Source organism: Musca autumnalis, unplaced genomic scaffold (assembly GCF_047663935.1).
Source record: "Musca autumnalis isolate F117 unplaced genomic scaffold, ASM4766393v1 scaffold_3, whole genome shotgun sequence".
Lineage (NCBI taxonomy): Eukaryota > Metazoa > Arthropoda > Insecta > Diptera > Muscidae > Musca > Musca autumnalis.
The window spans coordinates 202633007-202655119 of record NW_027411866.1 but is presented as its reverse complement, the minus strand read 5'-3'; the positions used below and the strand labels follow the sequence as shown (position 1 = coordinate 202655119).

Here is a 22113-nt window from a genome sequence, read left to right as displayed (position 1 = left end):
TGGACTTCCCCAAGAAAAAAATTGTACCGTCGTAAAGGGAGCCGCAAAAAAATGCAAAGCCATCCGAGATGAGCTCTTAAACTTCACTTTATCCGAATTTTGTGTGGGAGGTACCCGAAGGAGTGGACCGATATAGTCAATATTCGAACACGATCTATTCAGGAAGGAATAGTACGATGTGCAAAGTTTTGACCAAATCGATTGCTCCCTTCGAGAGTAATCCTTCAGACCATTTTACAGAAAAAAAATTGAACTTTTGTGGGAGATGTACCAGATGGAGTGGACCGATATGGCCCATCTTCAAACTTAAACTAAGTTTGGACAAAATATTACGATACCCAACATTTGGTTCGAGTCGGTTGATCCTTTCGAAAGTTATCGAGCTCATCAGCCAGCCAGACAGACATTTTTCGTATCAAAGTGCATATACCCTTTCTAGCCTAAAGGCTGAGGATATAATCATATACGAATGGGAGTAAGTAATGAAACCAAAACAGCGGACACGCTTGGTTTTGGGATCCGTCATTACAACAAAAGTTGCAATATTATTCCATTTCCAGAAATGCAACTTCTTGGATAGGATCGTTTTGCAGGAGCATTGTTTTTAATTGTATGTATTACATTCAATCAAAAAAGGAATTTTGATTTTTTTTTGGAGATACGACTTCGGGCATTTATAATGATGATATGTGTATTAAAAAAAGTTTTTATATTCACAATCTTTAGGCTAACAAACGCGTTCTTCCTGCAGGCTTTGCTAACTAGCTGATGCATATACCTTACCAGAGTGTCGCCTCGAGCCTTAAACAGCTCGGTTGGAACGCCATAGGCTCCTGCGGCCTTATTATTCTTCAACCGGTTTACAGCTGTCTGTACTTCAACTTGGATGGGCGGTATACATTCAATACCATCTTATGGGTTTGGATCTGTGGTATCTTCGCCATCTTCGCTAGTATTGGATAACAACAGTTTGAAAAAAATTGTTCCCATATCCCGAGCACACTATCTGTATCTGTAACTAGATTACCTTGTTCGTCTCTACAGGAGGATGTATCTGTATCTCAGCAATCAACTTCATGTACACACTTTTTTCACATTCCCGCTTTTCCATTTCTCTCTTTTTCCTGCGGAAAGACGTTTCTCCGTTCTCCTGATATCTCGTGATTTACAGGCATATATCATGGTCAAGCAATGGGTTCCTTGGTGGAGGTATCTGGTATCCAAGTATTTGGTTTGTATGGAGCGATTGCCACTGCACAGTGGCCAATTTTACGAAAAACCTTGCAAAAACTCTAAAAATGAATGGATTTGGACCTAGCATCGTGTTTTTATGTTTTTCGGGTCACCGGTTTCATTTTCCATATTTTTAACCCTCAGACGGTCATTAAAGGGGTCTTTTTGGTCCCTTCTCCTATAAAATGTGATCGTATCAGGTCAAAATATTCTACAAATTTGTTCGCCATCAATTTTTACTATGGGTCCTAGTAAAACAGCTTTAATATTGAGAAAAAAATGTTTTCTAAATAGGGTCACTTTGACATGCTTTGGGATTCTATAAACAATATTTGACACTATTTAGCGTAAATTGAAATTTTTTTCGATTTTTGGCTAGGAATGCTTTGATTAAGCCAATTGAGTAGAATATGATGTGGCTACCTGTTGTGATTGCAACTTACCGATGTCCAACTTCCATGTTGTGTTTGTTCGTGCTTTATTTGCTACGTTTAATTGGCTGATGGTCCAAGTCTATGTTTGCTTCTCGGAACGATCGTACATCCAAGAAGCACGATAAATGCCTTCCATCTATCAAAACGTGATCAATTTGATTTCATGATTTTATTACCTGGGTAGGACAGTATCATACGTTTCTTTTAAGCGCTCGTAAGCGTTCTTTGGTCTGCTCATCCTTGGCTTCAATGGGAGCACGAGTGCAAATAAAACTTGTGTTGAAAAATTTAGCATTTATCCGAATTGTAACAAGTCCTTCATTCACCGGGGCGAAGCTTGATAAAAGATGTTTTAGCCTCCGACTACCCAACCAAACTCATGCTTTGTGACATGCGCCACCTTTAGGTGTTCTTGTGACGCCTTTAATAATCCATCGTATTTCCTGGATGCAATAATATCGGCCTTATACTTTGCAAGAACTTCGGCAAATGCGTAAAATGCACATTCTCTATAAATAGTCTGATTATTCCAGGTGCCGATTCACTGATCATAACCCTTAAAAAGTTTGCTAGTGTTATCAACTTTAGAGGGGTAATTTTTTTTTTGCTTTTTTGTAGTCAACTCCCAACCCTAGTTTTTAACGTTCTTATGGGTGAACGCGCGGCACTTGTTAGATCACAACTTTTAACGGGCGTTAAAGGCAGCTCCCCTGGAGATACCACAGGATGGTCGGTGTCCACTTGACATTAAAGGGGGGTGAAGGTAAGTTCTGGGCTTTGCCATGTTAAAGCCGGGCCGTTGCTTTTTATCTTTCATTCCATACGTCATCCACAATTAAAAAAAAAAAAAAACAAAAAATGGAAAGTGGGATAATGGTGTGCCCCTTCTTTTTATACCCTACACCACTATGTGGGGAGGGTATTATAAGTTGGTTTTGGCCAAAAAGTTTGTAACGCATCGAAATAATGGTCGCAGACCCATACATATATATACCAAAATGAATGTCTCGACGAGCTGAGTCGATCTGGCTATGTGTGTCCGTCCGACCGTCTGTCCGTCTGTCCATCTAAACCCTGTAATCACGCTACAGGTCGCAATTTTGATCGGATCGTTTGGATGTTGATGGGGGTCCCGGAAGGGAAGAAGCCTATTGATTTTGGTGATGGCCGGATAATATTTAGGGGTCGGAATGAGCAAAAAACTTGTTTGAAGAAAAAGTCAAAATTTTATTCCAATGCAAATATCTCAGAGTCTTTAAGGGGTATACAAAAAGCAAAACCTGGAGATGAAAGTAGAAAATATCACCTTTACATTGATGTAACGTAGGTTGTCGTAGGTGGTCACACAAAGAAGATATCGCAATAGTCTCTAATAGAACCCAACTTTTCATGTTTGCGATTTTAATAATAATGACGGATATCACACCTTTGGTTGGGGTCCTTCTAAAAGCAAAGCCTGACTAAGAAAGTAGAAAATCCCATCTTTAAAATTATGCAAATTAGGTTGGCGTAGGTGGTCAAATAATAAAGATATCGCATTAGTCGGTAATACATCCCTTTTTCCACTTTTTCTGCAATCACACTACAGGTCGGAAAAGCCAGATAGGTGAAAACTTTCGTATCTCCGTAAAATAAATGTTTTCGAGTGAAAAGATTATGCACAGGGGTAGTGGTGTAGGGTATCACATATTCGGCCCCGTATCGACTATAGCCTTTTCTCACTTGTTTCAATATTGGTTCTTTAATTGAAATGTCCAACCAAAGTTTAAATAATTTCAAATGGTAATCACAATGTTTTTATACCCTATACCACAATGTGGAAAAGGGTATAATAAGTTTGTTTTCCCAAAAATTCATGTAACGCCGCGAAATATTCGTCGTAGACCCCTCATGTGGTATACCAAACTTCATATCTCGACGAGATAAAGCGATTTAGCGATGTGTGTCCGTCCGTCCGTCCGTCCGTCTGTCCGTCCATTAAAAATTGTAATCAAGCTAGAGGCCGCAATTATGGACCGATTGTCACGAAATTTAGTATGGAGGTCGGGTTTGGACCAGAATAGAACTGATTAGTTTTTGGCGATGATCGTGAAATGTTAAAGGGATGAAATGGACCAAAAACAAAATTTTTGCTCGATTTTGTAGCCGCTCTGTAGGTCGCAATAATAGTCCGATCGGCGCGAAATTTTAAACGTAGTTTTGGTTTGAGATGAAGAAGTAGCGTGCAAGTCAACGGTATGATCGGATAATATTTAGCGGGTTAAATTGATCAAAACTTTTGTGTGAAAATTGGTAAAATTTCTAATGCACATCTTATAACAGCTAGCCCGGAAAGCTAGTGCACAGGGATAGTGGTATAGGGTATCACATGGTCGGCCCCGTCCGACTATAGTCTGTTCTTACTTGTTTTACCCTTCCTAAGTGTTTTATCCTTGCAAAAATTGCTCTATAAATGTGTCGAAAACATTTGTGATGTATGTATGTATGTGTTTAATAGTTGTGTTTCCTCTCTGTAGATTAGATTAGCCAATTGTTTTAGAATCATTTTTTGTAAAACATAAAAATTATCGATCAAATTTCATTGTACTACCACAAAATTCCCTCTTCGGCCAAGTACCTACCTATCTACCATTGTTCCCTCCTCCATTACCAATCGACCATCTAAATATACTATTTCTAAATTAAAAATGAAATTATTTATGTTATTGCACGAAATCAACAAAGCCACATTATATTTCACTTGGCTTGACGGCGGGACTACAGCTTTGGTGGACTACTCCAGCAACAAAATGCGTTGCATTATTGCAATGTTGATTTAATTGAAGAGTGTGTTGCAACACACAACCACAATGACTGCTGGACGTGTTGCAAAGTAAAACGCAAAAACTAAGATAGGCTAAAGAAAAAAAACGTGGTAACTAAAAAACGCACAACACACGCTGTGAAAACTTGTGAACTATGAAATGAAAATCATAATTTCATATTTGACCAAGTTTTGCGGTTGCAATTGCTGTCCAGTTCGCCAGCCGCGCTGTGTCTGTCCACTGACAGCTATGGGCTTTCTTTATTGAAATGGAAAGTGCTATAACTCGTAATAGCAATAACAGCCAGAGCAATGGTGAGTACATGAAACTGCGGGCAAGAAAATAAATAAAATCCAACAGCTAACCACATCAAGTAAAATCCGCTTTTTGCTCATGGACTCCTCTACTGGTTTTTCTATCAGCGGCAAATCTACTTGGATAAATCTTTTTTTCTTTTGTTTCTTATTTTAGATTTACTTTGGCATTATTTTATTTTGTGCTGCTTTTGCTAGGGAGTTTATTATAATTTTAAAGTGGATGAAACCAAATCAACACTTTTGTTTGATCAGTAAGATATTGGGTAAAGAAAATTAACGATATGAGATTATAAGACATTAAATAGAGACACGACAACTACTTACTGGATAGAACTTTCAAACATTGGCCCATGTGCAATATCTCTACTGTTTTCTCAAGTTTTCCTTTTAAAATGGGTATTACACACAGTTTTGAATTGTATGAAATTCTTCTGTAAAAATATAGAACGAATTAGGCACAGTTTATACAGTTGGCCATTCAGAGTTCTGTTAACAACATTTGACAACAAACATAATAGATTGTTCATTATTGTGATTTGATTTCCTTTGTATTTTATGTATTTGACAACAAACTAATAGTCAGGGCTAACTAGTTTGGGCTGAATGGCCAACTGTATAAACTGTGGAATTAGGTAAATTATAGAGAATACATAAATACTTTCTTTTTATACCCTCAGCATTTATGCTAAATACAAAATGTGCCTCATCGAAATAGTGGTTATAGACCCCTAGTATATTTGGATGAAATCCGTTTCCGACAATTGGAGTCGATTTTGCAATGTCTGTCTGGCTAGCTGGTGAGCACGCTAGCCAGATTAATTGTGCGAACGATAACTCTTAAAGGTAAATTGATTTGGTCCATACTTTACACATCGTTAAATTTTTGTCAGACACAGATGAGGTTCCAATATGGACTCTATCGGTCCACTCCTTTAGATACTTACTACACTACAGAACATTTGTTCGATAGACTGAAATATGGAAATATCTCCAATTCTCTCTGTTTTGTGCTTCGCATTTTGGAATACGGCACCTTGTCATCTCTTCATCAACTTGTTTGCGCCATCTATTCTTTGGCCTGCCAATTCTACGTGGCTCAAATTTATACGCCTTTTTAGCGGGTTAATCATCGCCAACGCAATCGCTGCATCTCGATACGTTTAACTATAACTATTTGATGTCGTTGTATAGCAGATACACCTAGTGGTTCATACGACGTCGATATTCACCGTCAACGCTGATCGGTCCGTAGATCTTTCGAAGAATTTTTCTCTCAAACGCGCCACTTATCTGCTTGCGCAAGTACCCAGGCTTCGGAACCATACATCAGCACGGGTAGTATCAGTGTTTTGTAAGGCGTTATTTTTGTTTGACGAGCTGTGGCTTTGTTGTTAAAGTGCTTACTTAAGCCAAAGTAGCATCTGTTGGCCAATACAATTCTTCTTTTAATTTCACAACTGATGTCGTTTGTTGTGTTTACGGCGGTGTCGACGTATACAAAGTATTTTACTGCCTCAAAATTATAGGAACCAACTTCAACAGTTGGTCCGTCGACACCATCAGCTTGGTCTTCTCGCCGTTTACCGCCAGACCCACTTTAGGAGATTCTCCTTCGACCTTCATAAAGGTATCAGTTACTTCTTTTACTGATCGTCCCATGATGTCTATATCATCAGCATAAGCAAGTAACGTGTGGCTATTTGTGTGGATTGTGCCACTTCTTTTGACGTTTGCCTTTCGTATAACCTTTTCTAGCAGGATGCTGAAAAGATCACACGAAAGGCAAAATTCTTCGGAGAGGTTCTTTCCTATTTTAACTGAAGATCTTGTGTCAGTTAGAGTCGTTTAAGAAAGCCGAATGAACTTTGCGGGGATACCAAATTCAGACATTGCTTGGAATGCCTTTGAACTTAGCGGGCTGTCGAAGGCTGCTTTATAATCGACAAAAGGTGGTAGGTGTCGATCTGCATCTCTTGGGTCTTCTCCAGGATTTGCCGCAGGGTAAATATCTGGTCAACGGTGGACTTGCCAGGTATAATTATTTCGTTGGCCATGGCCTTTAGTCGTTCGCACAATATACCTGACACTATCTTGTAGGCGATAGGTAGAAGACTTATGCCCCTATAGTTGGAGCATAAAGTCTTGCTCTTACCAAATTACCTTGCTGCTCTCTACAGGAGGATGTGCCAGTTCCATAGCCATCAGATTGATGTTTCACTCTTTGGTAGAATTTTCGGACTTCTTTCTGTCTCCTGTACATCTCGATTTGTTCACACTCCCGCTTTGCCATATCTTTCTTTTTCCCGCGGAAAAGACGTTTCTCCTCTCTCCTTTTCTCCCGATATCTCTCTCGTGCGCTACACATTGCTACTGATTGTAAAGTAGCCCTATATGCCGCATTTTTTTCTTCGGTAGCAGCACAACACTTCTGGTCATACCATGGATTTCTTGGTGGAGGTCTCTGGTATCCAAGTACTGATTTTGCGGCTGTTTGCATGGAGTGGGCAATGTTTTGCCATTGTCCTGATATGTTATCGAGACGAGGAGTGCTTTGATTAAGTAGTTGGGCCAGTTGAGTGGAATATGCTGTGGCTATCTGTTGTGATTGCAGCTTACCGATGTCCAACTTCCGTGTTGTGTCTGTTCGCACTTTGTTTGCTACGTTTAATCTGGTACGTACCTTTGCCGCAATAAGGTAGTGGTCCGAGTCTATGTTTGCACCTCGGAACGATCGTACATCCAACACCCTTGATGCATGTCTTCCATATATCACAACGTGATCAATTTGATTTCTTGTTCTTTGATCTGGCGACAGCCAGGTGCCCTTATGAATATCGAGATGATTAAATCTGGTACTGCTAACTACTATGTTTTTTGCAGCTGCAAAGTCTATCAGCCTCATACCATTGTCAGATGTTTCACTGTGGAGACTGAGTTTCCCGACTTTTGGCCAAAAATATTTTCCTTTCCAATTTTGGCATTAAAATCGCCTAGCGCTCGTAAAATATATCTTTGGTCTGTTCGTCTTTGTCTTCAGTGGGAGCATGAGCGCAAATAAAGCTGATGTTGAAGATTTTTTCTTTTAGTCGAATTGCAGCGAGTCTTTCATTCACTGGGGTGAAGCTGGAGACCAGATGTTTTAATCTCCGACCAACTACAAATTCGCAACCAAACTCATGATTTGTGTCATGGCAGCTATAATACAGTGTGTCACCTTTAGGTCTTGTTGTGACGCCTTTCCCGTTCCGTCGTATTTCCTGTATGGCAGTAATATCGGTCTTGTACTTTTCAAGTACATCTACCAATGCATAAACTGCACCTTCTCTATTAAGAGTGCGAACATTCCAGGTGCAGATTCGCAGATCATGGCCCTTTAGACATTTGCGGGGTTCGTCAACTTTAGAGGGGTTTGTTTTTCTTTTCTTTCGTTTTTCATAGTAGGCTGTTTTTTTCTAGGGGAGGGTTACTAACCCGGCGCCCAAACCCAAGATTTTAACGTTCTTATGGGTGAACGCGCGGCACATGTTAGCTCACTACCTTTAACGGGTGTTACAGGCAGTTTCCCAGGTGACACCACGGGGAGGTTAGTGTCCACTTGAGATGAAAGAGGGACCAAGATAAATCCTGGGCTTTGCCATGCTAAAGTCAGGACCGTTCCTTGGTATCTTCCATCCCCTACGTCACCCTTTAGATACCACTCACACAAAATTTCGGAAAAGTTCAGTTTAGGATCTGCTCTAGAATCGTTCGATTTTTGTTGTAGCAACCTGCCCCTCAAACGACGGCACAAGTTTCATCAGTGCAAGTCCATTCTTCCTGAGAAAATAGCTTGAAAGGTGCAAAAACCCCTATGACACCGTGTGTAGTTGTTGGAGCGCTTGATAACTCTCGAACGGATCTGCCGATATGGTCAAAAATGTGCTTCCATAATAGTTCGTTCAAACTTAGTTTAAGTTTGAAGATAAGTCATATCGCTCCACTCCTTCAGTTACTTCCCCGCAAAAGTTCAAAATGTTCGGAAAAATTGTGCGCACGATAACTCTTGTAGGGAGTGTCCGATTTAGTCCATGCTTTGCAAATTGTAAAATTTGTACTAGACTTACATAAGGTTCAAATATGAACTCCATCGATCCACTCCATCAGACAGAAAATTTCGGAAGAGTTTAGTTTAGGACCTGCTCTCGAATCGCTTTGATTTTTGTTGTAGCAACTTGTATTTACTGCCCCCCATGCGACGGTACAAGCTCTATCAGGGGCAAGTCCATACTTCCTGGGAAAATATACTGAAAGTTGCAAAAAAAATACATATCACACGGTGTGTAGTGGTTAAAGCGCAAGATAACTCTCGAACGGGTCAGTCGAGTCGATCGATCGATTCGATGGGCTTCGTAATATTTGGTCCAAACATAGTATAATTTCGAAGATAAGCCATATCGGTCCACTCCCTCAGGTACCTCCACCAAAAGTTCAAAAATGTTCAGGAAACCCCTGACCGATTTGGTCCATACTTTACTTACTTACTTACTTAGCTGGCCCATTACAGAACATTTGTTCTATAGGCCGAACTAAGAAGAGATCTCCATTCCTCTCTATTTGTTGCTTTGCACTCTGGAATACCGCGCCTTGTCATCTCATCATCCACTTGTTTGCGCCATCTATTCCTTGGCCTGCCAATTCTGCGTGCACCGCCATGTGGCATGTATTCATACGCCTTTTTAGTGGGTTCATCATCGCTCATTCTTTTGATATGGCCTAGCCAACGCAATCGCTGCATCTCGATACGTTTAACAATATTGATGTCGTTGTATAGCAGATACAGCTCGTGGTTCATGCGACGTCGATATTCACCGTCAACGCAGATTGGTCCGTAGATCTTTCGAAGAATTATTCTCTCAAACACACCAAGCACTGCCATGTCTGCTTGCGCAAGTACCCAGGCTTCGGAGCCATACATCAGCACGGGTAGTATCAGTGTTTTGTAGAGCGTTATTTTTGTTTGACGAGATGTGGCTTTGTTTTTAAACTGCTTACTTAATCCAAAGTAGCATCTGTTGGCCAATACAATTCTTCTTTTTATTTCACAACTGATGTCGTTTGTTGTGTTGACGGAGGTGCCGAGGTAGACGAAGTCTTTTACTACCTCAATATTATAGGAACCAACTTCCACAGTCGGTCCGAGCTCAATGGACGCATTGCGCGTCGACACCATCAACTTGGTCTTCTCACCGTTTACCGCCAGACCCACTTTAGCAGATTCTCCTTCGACCTTTATAAAGGTATCAGTTACTTCTTTTACTGATCGACCCATGATGTCTATATCATCAGCATAAGCAAGTAACATGTGACTATTGGTGTAGATTGTGCCACTTCTTTTGACGTTTGCCTCTCGTATAACCTTTTCTAGCAGGATGTTGAAGAGGTCACACGAAAGGCTGTCTCCTTGTCTGAAACCTCTTTTGGTACCAAACTCTTCGGAGAGGTTCTTTCCTATTTTAACTGAGGACCTCGTGTCAGTTAAAGTCATTTTACAAAGCCGGATGAGCTTTGCGGGAATACCAAATTCAGACATGGCTTGGAATACCTTTGAGCGCAGCGGACTGTCGAAGGCTGCTTTATAATCGACAAAAAGGTGGTAGGTGTCGATCTGCATCTCTTGGGTCTTCTCCAGGATTTGCCGCAGGGTAAATATCTGGTCAATGGTGGACTTGCCAGGTCTAAAGCCGCATTGGTATGGTCCAATAATCTCGTTGACCATTGGCTTTAGTCGTTCGCACAATATCCCTGACACGATCTTGTAGGCAATAGGGAGTAGACTTATGCCCCTATAGTTAGAGCATACAGTCTTATCTCCCTTCTTGTGGACGGGGCACAGGATACTCAGGTTCCAATCGTCGGGTACTCGTTCTTCCTGCCAGATGGTGCTAACTAGCTGATGAATACACCTTATCAGCGTGTCGCCTCCGGTTTTGAACAGCTCGGCTGGTAAGCCATCGGCCCCTGCTGCCTTATTATTCTTCAGCCGATTTATTGCTGTCTTTACCTCATCTTGGCTGGGCGGTATACATTCAATACCATCTTCTGGGATTGGGACTGTGGTATCTTCGTCGTCTTCGCTGCTATTGGATACCAACAGATTTGAAAAATGTTCTTTCCATATCCTGAGTACACTATCTGTATCAGTTACCAAATTACCTTGCTGGTCTCTACAGGAGGATGTGCCTGTACCAAAGCCATCAGTTTGATGCTTGACTCTTTGGTAGAATTTTCGTACTTCATTCTGGCTCCTGTACATCTCGATTTTTTCACACTCCCGCTTTTCCATCTCTCTCTTTTTCCTGCGGAAAAGACGTTTCTCCTCTCTCCTTTTCTCCCTGTATCTCTCTCGTGCGCTACGCGTTTCTACGGATTGTAAAGTAGCCTTATATGCCGCATTTTTCTCTTCGGTGGCAGCACGACACTCCTCATCATACCATGGATTCCTTGGTGGAGGTCTCTGGTATCCAAGTATGGATTTTGCGGCTGTTTGCATGGAGTGGGCAATGCTTTGCCATTGCGCTGATATGTTATCGGGATGAGGAGGGCTTAGATTAAGCAATTGGGCTAGTTGAGTGGAATATGCTGTGGCTATCTGTTGTGATTGCAGCTTACCGATGTCTAACTTTCGTGTTGTGTCTGTTCGTACTTTGTTTGCTACGTTTAAGCGGGTGCGTACCTTTGCTGCAACAAGGTAGTGGTCCGAATCAATGTTTGCGCCTCGGAACGATCGTACATCCAACACGCTCGATGAATGTCTTCTATCTATCACAACATGATCAATTTGGTTTCTTGTTTTCTGATCTGGAGACAGCCAGGTGCCCTTATGAATATCGAGATGATTAAATCTGGTACTGCTAACTACCATGTTTTTTGCAGCTGCAAAGTCTATCAGTCTCATACCATTGTCAGATGTTTCACTGTGGAGACTGAATTTCCCGACTGTTGGGCCAAAGATATTCTCCTTTCCAATTTTGGCATTAAAATCGCCTAGAATGGTTTTAATGTCATGGGCAGGGCAGCGGTCATATGTTTCTTCTAAGCGCTCGTAAAATATATCTTTGGTCTGTTCATACTTTTCTTCAGTGGGAGCATGAGCGCAAATAAAGCTGATGTTGAAGAATTTAGCTTTTATTCGAATTGCAGCAAGTCTTTCATTCACTGGAGTGAAGCTGGATACAAGATGTTTTAGTCTCCGACTAACTACGAATCCACAACCAAACTCATGCTTTACGTCATGGCAGCTATAATACAGTGCGTCACCTTTAGGTGTTGTTGTGACGCCCTTCCCAATCCATCGTATTTCCTGTATGGCAGTAATATCGGTCTTGTACTTTTCAAGTACGTCTGCCAATGCGAAGACTGCACCTTCTCTATAAAGAGTGCGAACATTGTGAACAGGTGCAGATTCGCAGATAATGGTCCTTAAAACGTTTGCGGGGTTCGTCAACTTTAGAGGGGTTTGTTTTTCTTTTCTTTCGTTTTTTCATAGTAGGCTGTTTTTTCTAGGGGAGGGTTACTAACCCGACGCCCAAACCCAAGTTTTTAACGTTCTTATGGGTGAACGCGCGGCACATGTTAGCTCACTACCTTTAACGGGTGTTAAAGGCAGTTCCCCAGGTGACACCACGGGGAGGTCAGTGTCCACTTGGGATGAACGAGGGACCAAGATAAATCCTGGGCTTTGCCATGTTAAAACCGGTCAGGACCGTTCCTTGGTATCTTCCATCCCCTACGTCACCCGGTCCATACTTTACACATCCTAATATATCTACCAGATATAGATCAGGTTCTAATATGGAATATATTTGTTCACTCTTTCGGGTACCTCCCACACAAAATTTCGGATAAATTAACTTTAAGACCTGCTCTCACATTACTTTGATTTTTGTTGAAGCAACTTGCATTCGCTGCCTCCATTACGATGATCAATTTTTTTTCAAGGGCAAGTCCATACCTCTTTAGAAAACAGCCCGAAAGATGTAAAAACCCCCTATGACACCATATGTAGTGGCTGGAGAGCACGATACCTCTCAAAACTTAATCCCTCTTTATGTATTTCGAATCGAAAATGTGTGCGCATCAAACACACCCAAACTTTAGTTTTGGAAATATTATTTCCTCTGCTTTTGTTTCAAACAAAAAACAAAACAATAAAAAACACACTCAGATTTGGTAGTTTTTTTTACGCATTCATTTTCTTTCTTATCGACATACATAAACAGGCTCTTAGTTTCAGTTCTAAGATTGGCAATACCGGTCCACATCTTCCGTACTTTCCCGCAATATTTAAAAATGACATTAAAATTTTATGCGATATCTCTTGGAAGGGACAACCAATTTGGTCCAAAACTTTGGATCTTCCAATATTTTGTCCAAATTTAGTTTAAATTCTAAAAAGGCCCACATTGGTCCTCTCATTAGGGTATCTCCCCCAAAAAAACTTCAACATTTGTGTATAAGTGCAGTAGGGTCTGTTAGAAGATCATTCGGAAATGTATAACGATGCCGTTAGTTTTGGCCCTGTTTACAACGATATTATGTTTTCCGTGGACAAGTCATATTGGTCCAACAGTTACACGAAGAGTCATTAAAATGATTGGTAGTCGCGATATCGATCGAAAAGATATGACTCCCAAAATCCACGTCCGTAATAGACTATGTCGATCCATTCCTTAAAGTACAACCTCCCCAACACTTTTGAACTTTAATAGCTTTTTTGAAGGCAAGTTCAAATATCCAAAAGAGCCTCAAAATTCTGAAAAGGCCCTAAATACATTCGATCCGTCCGTAGATGAAATTTTCGATTCACATAGGCTGAGAGTATATCTCTGTCGGCGAAGCCGACTGATACTTTTTATTTTTTTAATCCATTCTGTTTTATGAAATAAAAAACAAAAATACTCAAACATTTTTTCCCACACATGCTAAGAGTACCAAAAATAGTGTTACATACTCCGCATCAAGTATTAGCTCATTCGACAACAATGGAATTCGACTTCAATATCATTTAATTAAAATTGAAAATCATGCCATAATTCAATAAAAATTTGCCGCTCAATAAATAACGTAATTTGCAGCGTGTGGGATGTTTCAATTAAATTTTTCACTTCAAAACTTTTATTACCCTATTAGGCCAAACTTAAAAAAAAACACTTTTTGAACAGCCATAATTCTTTAATTCTATTGAAACCAAAAAACATTGTTTTTGTATGGCTGTTGATTTCTTAATTTGATAGCAAATAACTGAAGAAAAAAAAAAACATTTTCAATTAACTAAAGCTTCGTACAATTGAACACGTGCTTTTAAGCCTCACAAAAGCCGACCGCAAAATACCAACAAAATACTACAAAACAATTATACGCAAGCTAGGCAGCCAGCCAATTGAACTCTAAACAAACAAGCCAACAATTTTAATGTTCCAAACGGAACTTAGTAGTATTTGAGTCAAAAAATTGTTTTCAGCTACTCTAATCACATTTGGCAGCAGTACCAAAAAAATCGAAAATCGTTAGCTTGTGGCTTTTATGGCGAAATGCCGGATACATAAAATAACTACAAGAATAAAGCAGAATACACAGAGTCCGCTGCTAGAGCTGCTGCTGTTTTAAGACAATCGAACCATAATTGAAATTGATTACATTTTATGTGTTATTATCCAAAAACAATTTAATGGCGGTAGCTGTTGTTGTTTGCCTAAAGGTGAATAAATAAACAGACATTAACAGAAGTTTATGGATCGTAAATAGAATGTAATTATAAATTAAATCTAGTGGGAGGACAACAATTGCTTAGGTACTTAGGTGGTTGCATCGAAAAAGATTCATCACTTCGTGCCCCTGTAAAATTGATACGGCTATGTAGAACAATCATCATATCATCATTTTTTAAAATAATTGTAGTTACGCTCCATTCAACAAAAGTATATTGCTCTAAAAACATAAAAAATAATCATTTTTGAAAATTTATTTCTATAAAAAACTATGTAAATTCAGGCCCCAAACATTTTTTTTTAATTTAACTTACACCCTCCTATATCAATAAAAAATAAACTTTGTTTAGTTTTATTACGAATTTATTTAACAATTAAACAAATATGAAACCAGCTTTTTATCAACAATTTTGTTAAAATCTGATGCATCAAAAATTCTTGCACTTGACAGTGAATAACTAAGTGAATATTTACAACAACAACAAAAAGTAAAAACAAATTTTTAGGCAGCAGAGTGGCTGTAATCGATACAATGGAAAGCATTTCGCAATTTTATACTTTGATTTTTTGACGTTCGCGCCGCTAGATCAATGGTTTGGACCAGTGTGCGATGGCGGCAATGGGACTGGATGTAGTGTTCAAGAACAAAAAATACCAATAACATAACTTTTATGTAAAAAACTTTTTTAATTTAATATATGACATCACTTTTAGGTTTCTTTCTCCAACCTCTCAAAATCAGAACACTTTCGCAATATTGTATCCCAAAAGATGACTTATTGATATGGTCAATCTCCCTCTCGTTTAATTTAATGTTTTTTATTTATTTTTTAACAAAATTTCAAGAACACAAAATGGAAAGCATTGACCTAAAAACAAACAATTTACCTGCATTCAGACGTTGTTCCTACTAATGATGATGATCATCATCATCCACATTCTTAATCCATTATTTACGGACTGACAAAATAATTCTCGATGTTCTTTCTGTTCTACTCATGCTGTGTCTTAATCCTCCTACAGCATGGAAAGAAGTCAAAGATTCATTTAAAAGATGACTACCTCAACGCAAGCAGGTAGAGAGAGTTTTGCCTTTTTAGAATTGTTTGCTGTTTTGCGAATTGTGTTATTTGTAAAGCCTTCAGTGTGGTTTTTATTTCGAATACATTTGTTTTTCGTTTTTATTCTTTTACTTTTACTGTTTGTGTTTTTATCATTGTTGTAAATTTTGTATAAACAACAAACAAATACAATAATTATTCAAAAGAACCAGCATAAAGGCTACTACAACAATACTTGACACATTTTCGTTTTTTATTATCTTTTAACAAAAGTAGGACTCGGAAATATGATTATGGCAATGGAAATATTATTATGGCTATAATCGTCATGATCACGATCGTCAGTGCCAACAATAATGTGTGTTATGTTTTTATTAAATTCATTAATTTTATTATTGTGGTTTTCAGAAAAATTAAATTAATAATCACAATTTCTTGTTTAAGATGCGTAAATATCTTGAAAGCGATAGGCCTTTCTAAATCACACAATCACTTTGCAACATTAATTCGTTTTGCAAGGAATAAAATGTCATTTGCCTAATACATGTTCCCAGGTGCCACCGTGGTAGGCACACACAACTTGTCCACTGAATGCCCAGGTTCGTTTCCAGTCTAGAAAAAATTTGTTAACGGTGACAAATATACTCCTCAGTGTAATATTATGGCATGTTTATTTACATCTTGTAATAAAACTTAGCCTATTCACAAAGATTATTTGTATATGCTTCCATTGATTTCTGTGTCGAGCTATTGTTCTAAGTTCGCTAAAAGATTTAGATGTTTATTGAGTCACTGATCTGCGCCAAGTAGATTTAGGGCGTCCTCTTTTTCTTTTTCCCTGTGGATTCCACTCCAGAGCTGCATCGTTAGTGTCCTTTCGTAACGTATGTTCAATCCACCTATATTTTCTGCGTTTTATTTCACGTTCTATTTCAATTTGGTTCGTCACTTGCAACAATCGCTCGTTGCTTATAGTTCGTGTCCGCCATGATCTTAGAATTCTACGTAGGCACCTGTTGACGAAGCACTGTAGTTTGTGAGCTATCGCCTTTGTTACATACCAGGTCTTGCTTCCATAGATAAGAACAGATTTCATACACGCGTTGAAAATTCTGATTTTGGTGGGCTGTTTAATATTTTTGCAGCTCCATACACGACTAAATCGAGCAAAGGAGTTTTTTGCTCTCCGCAGGCGGTTGTCAATATCCGCTAGTGTTCCTCCGACGTCGCCAACAACACTGCCTAGTTATTCAAATTTGCGAACAGCTTCCATCTCTACGTTGCCTATAGTCAGCGTGTTGTTAGCGTTAATGCGCCAACTTTCATAGTCTCATTAGCAAGCAAGGTAACTTGTGTTTGCATACCCTGGTATCTATTAAAAACTAAATCTCCCTTTTTAGTTATTTTTATTACTATAGATTCCTTCCATTCACTTGGTATATATTCCTTATTCCAAATCTTTTGAAAGAGAGGCAGAAACAGCTGTGCCACCCTTTGTGGATCGACCGTTTTATCGGATGTCATTTTAACCAATGCGTTGACATGTCATTTCCACCAATGATTTGACATGTCATTTTCACCAATGCTTTGACACGTCATTTTCACCCATGCTTTGACATGTCATTTTAACCAATGCTTTGGCATGTCATTTTCACCAACCCCTTGGCATGAAATTTTCATGTCTTGTTTGGAAAATGGAAATGCTGTATTGAAATATGGTTTTCATGAAAAACAAAACTCTTTATTAATTCAAACGAATTCATGAAATAGCTACAATTAATTTATCAGTTTAGTTTTTCAAAAGTTTACATCCAAAATTGCAATGTAATCACCACCGCTGCAACGCAAAAGATTACTTCCTCCGTTCTCCGCAACTGATATTCTTTCATCTTACAAAAGATTTTTTCAATTATCTTCCCATCACCAGTTCAGATTTCGACATGGACTCCAAATGCACTCCTTTAAGTATTTTTATTTCGTAAATTATTTTTATTTTATAATTTTGTTATTTTATAACAACATTTTGGTAATTTATACTCTATTGTTTAGTGACGGAAATATGTAGGGATCTACAACCCGGCTTGCTTTAGGGATCTCTAAGAACAAAATGTAACGAACGGGGAGGAGAGACTTTTTATGGAAAATACCATTTATGCCTAATTAATATATTTTTAATTGTTTCTTTCCAAAAGTAGTTTCTTCTTTATTTTCAGATTCTTGTTCCTTTTCGTTTCGGACTTTTTTTCAAATTCCAAAAAGCGAGATTTGATTGATTTCATTCTATGTCAGATTTAGAACAGACAAGGGAACTTTTAAAATAGCAATGTGTGCAGTCCGATTCTATTTTTAGCTCGATGGTTGGGACTTCATATAATACCAATTGTTTAGAAATTTTAGTTGTTTGATACCTATGCAGGAAATGTAAGACAACATCACGACGACAGTTCTAACAACTTTGGTCTGTTCCAGAAACTGCAAGAATCTACTTATTTTTACTACGATAACAATTTTTCCTTTGTGTTATCGGAAAAAATAATAAAAATTAGTAGATTTTTGCAGTACTGGAACATACCAAAATGAAAATAAACTGGTGTGTAAATAAAAACACAAACATCATCTCTATTGGATCGATAGAATGGGTACAAATGCTGATGAAAAGATCGGATCTTTCACGACTTCCTTGGCATTGGTTCAAATCCTAATGAAAAGATCGGATCTTTCACGACTTCCTTTGAACCAATGCAAAAGATGACATGAAATCACGTCATCGCAAAGAACCCCTTCCGTCAAATTTTGCTGGGATCCTTAGAATTTTCCTTTGCAGCAGCCTTTTCCGCATCTTTCCCGAGGTCGTCTATATACTTATTATTATCAGCTCTGGTTTGTTTCTTGATTAATTAGTTTAGCCTTTCGGAATCCCTTTCGCATGCATTCCTTAGGTCGTTTTTTAGCCTTTGGTGTATTTCGTGGTGCTATCATCATAATTGATATTTATTTCCTCCACTTTTCTTCGCAGTTCATTTCTCGTTGCATCATTTTAAAGCTTGTCAGTATCAAATCTTCTTCTTCCTATGGTGCTTGTCCGGGTTTTTCTTAGCATGTTTATTTTAACTTCACTGACCACAAGATAGTGATCACTTCCTATTTCGGCGCTTCTTCTGTTCCTCACATCAGAGCAAATATTAAACCATTCTCAGGTGATGCAGATATGGTCAATTTGAGATTCAAATGTTCCCGTCGGTGATTTCCATGTTATTTTATGTATTTCCTTATGCGGGAAGACAGACCCAGCAATCTTTAGATCGTGATTGTTGCATGTCTCTAGTAACAGCTCGCCATTTTCATTGCAGGATCCCAGCGCATGTTTCCCCATTACACTTTCATATTCAAGATTGTCGCATCCTATTTAGGCGTTGAAGTCGCCTTTTAGTATAGTGATGTCTCTGTTTGCTATCTCTGATAGGGTTTTGTCTCTTTGTGGGCGAATTCGCCGTCCTCTGTAGGCGCGTAAATCTGCACTATAGTTATGTTTCTCCCTTTTGCTGCCAGCCTCGCAGTGATGATTCTTTCGGAAACTGGTTTCCATGTCAATAAGGTTTTTTTTTCTTTTATGGAGAGGTAAATTCCAACTCCTTTTATATGAGGGTCCTTCTCGTTTGGCATTCCAGAGTGCAAAAGTAGTCCGCCGTTTTTGCTAGGAGTTTCCCCGCTTTCGTTCCATCTAACCTCGCTTAAGCCCAAAATATCCATTTTTAATCTTGCGCATTCAGCTGTAGGTTGATCAAATTTACCACATTGGAAGAATGTCTAACATTCCAATGTCCACACCGTATCCTTTCCAGTGTAATAAACGCGAAATTTCCTGAACATTTTATCCACGTAAGACTCCTTTACAATTGATGTCATAAGACATGCCGGTCGAACTCGGTTATAAAAAGTACACAGAAAAAAAAAATTACTGTAGTTTAGGAATAGTGTTCATAAAATCTTGCCATAGTTCAAATTTATGCATTTCATGAACGCCTGATTTCTTCTGAGAGATTGAAAAAAAAAAACAATTTAAGCGAGTTGTTTTGTTTTTATTGACTAAAAACCAGCACATACTGCCACATACCACCACCAACTACACCAGAGACAAATTTTACTGCTTTTTGTTAATGCTTTTATTTTGTATTATTGTAATTTACCGTTTCTTCTAATGATTTTCACTGTAATTATTATCGTCTTGTGAGAATAGCAGCAATGTGCCCCGCGAAAATAAGTTCAACCGGATGGACAAATATTCAAACCTGTTAGAATGCCGCCCTGAGAATTACAAAAGGGTGCATCCTCACGTCTTTAATCGACCGTGTGTATACAAAGATTCGTCATGTACAGCAACACAATGTCATGTTCTCGTTGCGGTACTTGCTAGAGAGTTACCGTGAGAGCCATCCATATCACCATTGGTGCATAGCACCTCCCACATAATCATGCCTGGATCTAGAAAGAGAGGACCAAAGTTACTAGAGAGAACAACTAGACATTCAAACGGATGCAGTCGCAGGTGCCAAGAACAACTATCATGTGAGTGCGGCCCTGCATCTATCGCAGCTCAGGATCGCCAGTTGCCAGGACAAACTGAAGTAGTTTTGTCTTACCTACACTCGGGATGGTGCAACCGTATGAATTCATATAGGGCAAGGTTCGATGACACCGTGCAAATGATATGCTTATCACTGGCCCGCACGACACACTGCATCTTTTCAACTGCCTTGCCAAAGCTACTCAGCTAACTCCAGTAGATTCGTGGTTACATCCCATCAAAGCGGCCACTTTCTTAGATAGACCCAGAGCCAGATTAAGCAGAAAAACGAACATACAAACATATCAAATACTGTTACAACAACAACAAGGACTACCTTCTGTAAAAATAAAAATCAAACCTCGAACAGGTCTTAAACTCTGTCATTTTCTTGTCTTTTTAGTGCCGGTAGTGTTTTTGAAGCTTTGTTCCATTATCTAAAAAATATACGCTTACCCAATCCTTAAACCGAACTTTTGCGTAAAATTTTAAGTGTTGTGTGAGAAGTACACGAAGGAGTATGCCGATATTACGGGGTGCAAATTGCCATTATTTCGATAAGACACATGCTTGATCGTATCAAAGTGCTAATTCCCTCGTTAGGGTATAACAATAATGAAATTAATTTCAAATACAAATTGTCTGCATATCCATACAAATTGTTCCCATAACAATCGTGTTAATTATAGTTATTATTTTTTTGTTTTTATTTTATTTCAGATAAAAATGGAATAAAATGTCATCATCAACTGTGGGAACGAAATGTTGCCTCTTAATTACGGATATTAGCAATGAAATGAAGGTAAGCTATATTTGTTTATTTTGTAAATTATTGTTGAAATTAATTTTAAAATTCATCTCCAATTGTTATGATATCATTTCCTTCATATAAATTAGCCAGTAATTTACCATTTAATTACATATCCACCCACTAATTGTTGTTTTGAGCGAAATTGAATGGTTAAGAATTCATTACAGTATCCAAAAGCAGTGTGATCAGTTCCACATATTTTTAGTACACTATTCTTATATGACCATTTATATCTTCTTCACAACTTCCGGTTGACATTAATATATTGATCTGTAATATTTTTTGCCCACCCACCTTTACGTTTATTTATGACACTTTCTACCTTTCCTATCTACGTCCTTGTACTGCTTGTTAAAGTCAAGATTACTGATATTGTCCTGTTGGTAATGACTTTGGTTTTCCACTGTCGGATGAGTGTTGACGTATCGTCTGATATCTGCCGTATTATATTTTTCCCAATATTCATCTGCGTTAGTAACTGCGTGTGGTGAGGTCTTCGAATATCAGTTGGAACTTCATGCACAAATCAGCCTGTTTTCAATGTCGCTACCTTAAAACGCAGTATTATTTTTTGATATATCTTGAATTTGGAACACGAAGTCTATTTGGATGAGATATGTATTTTTCGAACAATTCGGAGTCAATATAGCACAAACCATATGTCAGTATGTCCGGCTCATGTGCACGATAACTCTCGAATGAATCAAACGATTTGGTTCAATGTTTGCACCTGGTAAAAATTTGTTCAAACTCTGATCAAGTTCCCCCCAAAACTTCAATTTGGTCAAAACTTAGCTCACCGTAATATTTTCTAAAGACATAGATTAGGTGGCCAAATAAAATTGCTGTTTGGCACAATGACCATCGAAAGGAATATAACCTGTTTGTGGCAAAATTAGGCCCACTCTTTATGATACTTACTAGACTGGTTTTAAATCAAATGGAAACAAGTAAGAAAGTATCAGTCGGCTTTGCCGAAAGAGATATACCCTCAGCATATATTAACCAATTTCGTACTTCGTGTTCGATTCTTCGAACAGTAAAATCAATTTTTCTAAAAAAATATTTATGGATGAAAAAGGTAAAATTTTAAACATGTTTTATTATACGTATTAAGTCTCACCTGTCAGCAAATAAAAAACA

General features: G+C 38.6%; 1 protein-coding gene across 2 annotated transcripts in view; it reads left to right on the top strand.

Moving 5' to 3' along the window:
• MICAL-like (protein) overlaps window positions 1-22113 on the top strand; it is a 517823-nt gene that overhangs the window by 69956 nt on the left and 425754 nt on the right. For both annotated transcript variants that reach the window (XM_073976324.1, XM_073976325.1), the window contains exon 2: window positions 20880-20961. The gene's annotated coding sequence lies outside the window, so the exon portion shown is untranslated. The remainder of the gene's footprint in view (window positions 1-20879; window positions 20962-22113) is intronic.